Raw genomic sequence first — 7,330 nt, 5'->3', positions numbered from 1 at the left:
AACTTTTTATCTGTAATGTACCTGACGAGTCTAGTCATGTCACAAACCAGGGTCTTTATGCTAAGAGTCATCCACGCTGTCCCCTGAGCCACACTGCAGCTGGATAGGTGTAGCTAAAAGCATTAGCTGTTTGTGTGTTACTAAATTAGGCGCTGTTTAGATTGTTTTTTAAAATATCTGATTTATTATTTCTACTGTTTACATTTCATGCAGGTGATTCTCATTGCAAATTTAAATGATCGAAAGCCATACAAACTCACAAGTGCCCGTCGCTCTTCTTTCCTTTTTGTTTAATTTGTATCTGCTCTTACTTGGCCATTAAATGAAAATGAATAAAATTGCTTACCACAGCTACAGTGTTGCCAGGTTTGCGGTTTTCCCACACAATTGGGCTTTTTTGAAAATACAGTTGCGGATTTAAAAGAGGAACTATATTGTATGGCGTAACAGCACTTTTGGGAGTACTTCAACTCGCCTGAAAAATCCGCTCCCCTTCTCCCTCTCATAATGGGAGAGGGAGGGTGTTACTGCGCAGAGTCGAAGTACTCCCAAAAGTGTTGTTCCGCCATACTATATAGTTCCTCTTATAAATCCGCTTAGAAAAGCGCTACGTTTTATTTTGTACCACCAAACTGTATAACTACTCTTCTTAAATAGGAAAAACGGTGATGTGTTTGGTCACTTCTAACTTTATCTCTGAGTGGTACCATTGAATGAATGGGGCTAAGCTAAATGCTATCGAAGTGTCGCAACGCTCCCCAGCGCTTACGTGCACGCACCAAGATGATAGAGGGATGTATCAACTCTTCTTAGTTAAGGTAATAACATATTTTAATATTGAAAATGAGTAGACTATTCCTTTAAATTCCATAACATGCCAATTATGTGTGACACCAAATTCATGTGTTTGCACATACATAAGTTCTTGCATATTTTTTGTTAGTTCTTAGTTATTGCCTTGATAATAGAAAATATGAGCTAGGCATCATGTATCACATTTGCCAAAGTGAGATATGAGCTACAAAATGACCAGATCTTGCTATGCAGGAGACATAACTTGTATGTATAGGGCTTATATGTGGACATAAAGAAGCAATACAGGAGACCTATATGGCCTGTATATGCACATATATGCACCTCAATTTTGCATATATGCAGCATATATATTATCATATATGGGCATATATGCTGTATTTGTGCAGCATATATGTGCATTTTAGCTGCATATAGGTTTCATATATGCACATATATATTATTATATATGTGCATATATGATGTACATGTGCAGCATATATGTGCATATTAGCTGCATATATGTTTCATATATGCACATATATATTATTATTATATATGTGCATATATGCTGTATATATGCAGCATATATGTGCATATAAGCTGCATATAGGTTTCATATATGCACATATATCCACATATAGGTTCTTTCCATGTAAACACAGTGGCATTCTTGGGGTGCACTTTTATACTCGACCAAGCAACAAAGTCGACCAAGTGACAGAATATACCAGGATTATCTGAGCTCCTGCTCTTATTATGTCCACGCAAAGCTCAAACGTGCCACAACATTTTTACGCAGTCCATTCTGCATTCAGACTTTAAAACAGCAAACAGGGAAAACAATTGACTTACATTGTATGCAGCTAGCCAACTCCATTTGCCATAAGAAGTGGTGGAAAATCACACACACCGCAATCACTTGACTCCGTTGGTCGATCTGGTTCAAGCTTCTTAATCCTTTATTTATTCTTCAACTAAATGCCTTGTAAAGGGGGACTTCCTAAGGATAAAATCATATTTTCTTTTATCTCAAGGTATTTCACTTGCACTCACCTTCTGTGTCTTTATGGTGACCCCTTCTCTTGGCTCTGTGTGAAGAATATTCCCTTACACTTTGTTTTCTTAGGATGCGAGAGCAAGAGACCAGAAGGGTTGGAGTCCCTGTTCGATGAGGGTTTACATACTGTCCCCCTGTGTATTGATGGTGGTTTGCTGCCCCTGCTGACTGCACTGTATCACCCTACCACATCGGAGCTTGATGTATTAAACCTGCTTGTTTCAGACTGCAGTTCGTTAGGGTTATCTGCTGATGTCCGGGCTCTTGGCCGTGAAGACTGTTTAATTGGAAAGGTGAAGCGTCTTCTTAACTAGCATTGGATTATATATTGCAGGACTGGACAAGATGGTGTTGTATACCTCCCTACTCACCGCTGCCTACCTGTAAAGGAAGTCCCCTTCTGTATACTTAGCACTGCCTACCTGTAAAGGAAAGCCCCTTTTGTATACTCATTGCTGTCCGCCTACAAAGGAAAGCTGTTTCTGTATACTCATCGCTGCCTACTTGTAAAGGAAAGCCTTTTCTGTTTACTTAACGCTGCCTACCTGTAAAGAAAAGCCCCTTCTGTATATTCATTGCTGTCCGCCTCCACAGGAAAGCTTCTTCTGTATACTCATCGCTGCCTACCTGTAAAGGAAATCCCCTTTCTGTATATTCATTGCTGTCTGCCTACAAAGGAAATCCCCTTTCTGTATACTTATCGCTGCCTACCTGTAAATGAAGCCCCTTCTGTATACTCATTGCTGTCCGCCAACAAAGGAAAGCTCTTTCTGTATACTCATTGCTGCATACTTGTAAAGAAAAACCTTTTCTGTATTGTTACCGCTGCCTACCTGTAAAGGAAAGCCCCTTGTGTATATTCATTGTTGTCCGCCTACAAAGGAAAGCTCTTTCTGTATTGTTACCGCTGCCTACCTGTAAAGGAAAGCCCCTTGTGTATACTCATTGCTGTCCACCTACAAAGGAAAGCTCTTTCTGTATTCTCACTGCCGCTGCCTGTAAAGGAAAGTCCTTTCTGTATACTCACTGCTGCCCGTCTACAAAGGAAAGCCCTTTCTGTATACTCACCGTTGCTGACCTTTAAAGGAAAGTCCTTTCTGTATACTTACTGCGGCCCGCTTGCAAAGGAAAGCCCGTCCTGTGTCTTCACTGCTGCCCGCCTACAAAGGAAAGCCCTTTTCTGTATACTCACTGCCACTGACCTGTAAAGGAAAGTCCTTTCTGTGTACTTACTTCCGCTCACCGGCAAAGGAGAGCCCGTCCGGTGTCTTCACTGCTTGCCGCCTATAAAGGAGCCCTTTTTACATACTCATCGCTGCCTGTAAAGGAAATTCCTTTCTGTATACTCACAGCCGCCCGCTTACAAACGAAAGTCCTTTCTGTATACCCACCGCTGTACACCTGCAAAGGAAAGCCCTATCTGTATATTCACCGCTGTACACCTGCAAAGGAAAGCCCTCTCTGCATTCTTACCGCTGCCTTCCTGTAAAGGAAAGCCCCCTCTGCATACTCACCGTTGCCCGCCTATAAAGGGAAACCCTGTCTGTATAATCATTGCTGCCTACCTGTAAAGGAAAGCCTTTTTTGTATGCTCACCGCTGTACACCTGCAAAAGGGAAGCTAGCTTACTTACTTACTTACGCCTTCCACCCCTACTGGGGCATAGGCCGTCTACAAGGGATCTCCAAGAGTCTCTGTCCTGTGCTCTCTTCTCCAATTGGTTCCAGGTCATCTTCATGATATTAAGTTCTCTTTCCAGTTCTCGGCGCCACGTGTTCCTTGGTCTGCCTCTTTTCTGCCTGCCCTGTGGGTTCCATGCTACGGCTTGTCTAGTAATGTTGTCTGTTGGCGTACGTAAGGTGTGCCCTATCCATCTCCAACGTCGCTTTTTAATCTCTTCTTCTGCAGGCATCTGGTTGGTTTTATTCCAGAGTTCGTTGTTGCTGATGGTCTCTGGCCAATGGATTTTTAGTATTTTGCGTAGGCAATTGTTAATGAAGACTTGTATTTTCTTTGTAATGGCAACTGTTGTTTTCCAAGTTTCTGCTCCATATAAAAGAACTGCTTTTACATTGGTATTGAAGATCCTAATTTTGGTCTTGGTTGATAGTTCTTTAGATCTCCAAATGTTCCGCAATTAGATAAATGCTGTTCGTGCTCTCCCTACCCTTTGTTTAGCATCCATCTCTGAGCCTCCCTGGCTGTCAATGATGGTACCCAGGTAAGTAAATGTATCTACTTCTTCCAATGCTTCTTTATCTAGCGTGATTGGGGTCGTGATGGTAGTGTTTATCTTAAGGATCTTACTCTTGCCTTTGTGAATGTTTAGACCAATTTGTGTGGAGGTATCTGCAACGCCAGTTGTCATCTCCTGTATCTGTTTCTGTGTGTGTGATAGTAGGGCCAAGTCATCCGCAAAGTCCAAGTCAGTTAGCTGTTTCCAAGGTGTCCACTGGATTCCATTCCTTCTCTGCGCTGTAGAGATCTTCATAATCCAGTCAATCGCCAGTAGAAAGAGAAATGGTGAGAGTAGACATCCTTGTCTGACGCCTGTCTTTACCTGAAATGACTCTGTGGGTTGCCCTCTATGTATCACTATACAACTTAAATTCTGATATGAGTTCTTTATAATGGTGGAGAGTTTTTCCGGTATCCCATAATGGTGTAAAAGCTTCCACAGTGTCTCTCTGTCCATACTGTCGAATGCTTTCTCATAGTCGAGGAAGTTGATGAACAGAGGTGCATTGCACTCTAACGACTGTTTGATAATAATTCGCAGCGTTGCAATTTGGTCCTTGCAGGATCGATCTTTGCAAAATCCAGCCTGTTGGTCTCTCAGAAGTGGGTCAACTGGATCTTTAATTCTGTTCAACAGGACCCTATTAACTCTTTCACCGCCAGCGTTTTTAAAAAAAGTTGCCAGCCAGCGCCAGCGTTTTTCATGATTTTCACCAAAGTTTAATGCCTTCCAGAAAATGTTCTTCTTTAAATATATAAACATACAATATACAAAATGAAAGAACAGACCCTCTGCTTTGAAACAAAAAAAAAAAAAACGTTTCATCCTACCTTTAGTGGTTCTTTTGCAATCAGCTTTTGAATATGGGTAGGTTTTTGCAAAAACACCATATTTTGAGCAAAAAGCAGAGATAATTCCATTTTTATGACGGACTTTTCATAGAGATCCCATTCAAAGCGATCTTTAAAACAGAAACGGACATGCAGCAGCTTGCCATAGGGCAATACTTCCGGTTTTAAGAAGTTGCGGAAGGGCGCCACCTGGTGGATAATAGCGGTATTGCGGAAAGACGGAAAATCTCGTCATTGGCGGGGAAGCGTTTTCTCTTAATTGACGAGATATCTCGTCAATGGCGGGGAAAGAGTTAAATATTTTCCCCGGCACTGATAGCAGCGTGATCCCTCTATAATTTGTGCAATTACTAATGTCTCCTTTCTTAGGGATCTTAATGAGATATCCCTCTTTCCAGTCCATTGGTGTTTGTTCCTCTTCCCAGATCTTCTTAAATAGTGGATATAGCATTCCCACTGTAGTTTCTATGTCCGCCTTCAGCTAGGATGCTGTCTGGGCCTGCTGCTTTACCGTTCCGGAGTTGCTTGATGGCTACCTTAATTTCTTCTCTTGTGGGTGGGCTGACCTCTATGGGAAGGTACGTTTCGGCAGGTTCAATGTCTGGTGGATTTTCCGGTGTTGGTCTATTTAAGAGTACTTCAAAGTGTTCTTTCCATCTGTTCCTCTGTTCTTGGTCCCCCATGATTAGTTTTCCTTCCCTGTCTTTGACCGGGTGCTCGGGTCTACTGTACTTCCCTGCTAACTTCTTGGTAGTGTTATAAAGTTCTTTCATGTTTCTCTCCCTAACTGCTTGTTCTGCTTTATTTGCCAGTTCCTCTACATATTTCTGCTTATCTTCTTTAATGCTCTTCTTTGTTCTTTTATTTATTTCTGTGTACTCTGCTTGTGCCTTGATTTTCTCTGCTCTTGTTCGACTAATGTTTAAGGCGTTTTTCTTCGTCTTCCTCTCCTGGATCTTCCTCAGTGTGTCAACAGAGATCCATTCTTTATGGTGGTTTTTTTGGGGGCTAAGCACCTCCTGGCATGTTGATGTAACGTTTCTTTAATTCCTTTCCACTTGCTCTCAAGTGGGCTTTCATCCTCTTCCAGCAGCTCTTTTACTACTTGAAGCTTATTGCTGAGGGTTATCTTAAACTCTTGTAACTTGATAGGGTCTCTCAAGGAGGTGATATTATACTTCTGTTGTGTTTTGTACTCTTTTGTCCAATTTTTCTTTAATTTCAGCTTTAACCTAGCCACGCTCCTCTCTTTGCTCTCACGTCTTGCATGGACCTTCTGAATTTCTTATTGATGCAAATGTGGTCTATTTGGTTCTTTGTTATGTGATCTGGAGAGACCCATGTGGCTTTATGGATGTCTTTGTGAGGGAAAACGCTGCCCCCGATAACCAAGTTGTTCGTTGCACACAGGTCTGCTAGCCTCTCCCCCATCTCATTTCTATTTCCTAGTCCCTGTCGCCCCATAAATTCTTCATATCCAGTGTTATCTGTTCCTATTTTGGCATTGAGGTCTCCCATCAGAATGGTACGGTCTTTTTCTGGATACTTCTCTAATATGTACCGTAGTCTCTCATAAAACTGATCTTTGGTGTTTTCGTCGTTGTCATTTGTGGGTGCGTAGCATTGAATGACGTTCATCTTTATCTTCTCTTTCTTCGTATGGAAGGAAGCTGTTATAATTCTAGGTCCATGAGGTTCCCATCCTATGAGTGCTCCTTGTGCTTCTTTTGAAAGCATCAATGCGACTCCTTGTGTGTGGGGGGCGGTGTTCTCTTCGTGTTCAGAATACAGCAACATCTCCCCTGATGCTAAATGCTTCTGTCCAGTTTGTATCCATCTGGTCTCGCTAACTCCCAGCAGGGCAAGATTGTAGTTCTTCATCTCCGCCGTTACTTGGAATATCTTCCCTGTCTCCCACATTGTTCTTACGTTCCATGTACCAATAATGGTTGTTCTGTTCAAAGGAAAAGGTGTCGGCCTTGCAGCTTCCAGAATCTTCCGGCTTTCGCTACCTGGTGTCATAAATCTTCTCGTCGAAGACCTCTCCCTTCCTAGAGCTGAGTTTTCTTGTTGATTCCTTGTTGACGTTTCTGTAGCATGTTGTGTTTTCCGGGGTAGGATTGCTAACCCTACGCCCAACCCTCCTCCTTTATCCGGGCTTGGGACCGGCAAGGTAACCTTTAGGTTGTACCCCGGCGGAGTTTGTATCCCGGCAGAGTTTGTTGTCGCCTACAAAGGAAAGTTCTTCCTGTATACTGTATATTTGCAAAGGGAACCCCCTTCCGAATACTCACCGCTGCATACTTGCGAAAGAAAGCCTTTTCGGAATACCCACCGCTGCATACTTGCAAAGGAAAGCCCCTTCTGAATATTCACAACTGCATACTT

At 42.4% G+C, this 7,330-nt stretch overlaps 1 pseudogene; it reads right to left on the bottom strand.

Moving 5' to 3' along the window:
• Nucleotides 1-3,485: 3,485 nt before the first annotated feature.
• On the bottom strand, nt 3,486-6,964 carry LOC141279945 (uncharacterized; annotated as a pseudogene).
• Nucleotides 6,965-7,330: the final 366 nt, after the last annotated feature.

This window comes from Paramisgurnus dabryanus, chromosome 13 (assembly GCF_030506205.2).
Source record: "Paramisgurnus dabryanus chromosome 13, PD_genome_1.1, whole genome shotgun sequence".
NCBI classification, from domain to species: Eukaryota; Metazoa; Chordata; class Actinopteri; order Cypriniformes; family Cobitidae; genus Paramisgurnus; species Paramisgurnus dabryanus.
The sequence above is the reverse complement of the archived record's forward strand: the minus strand, read 5'-3'. Positions and strand labels throughout refer to the sequence as shown.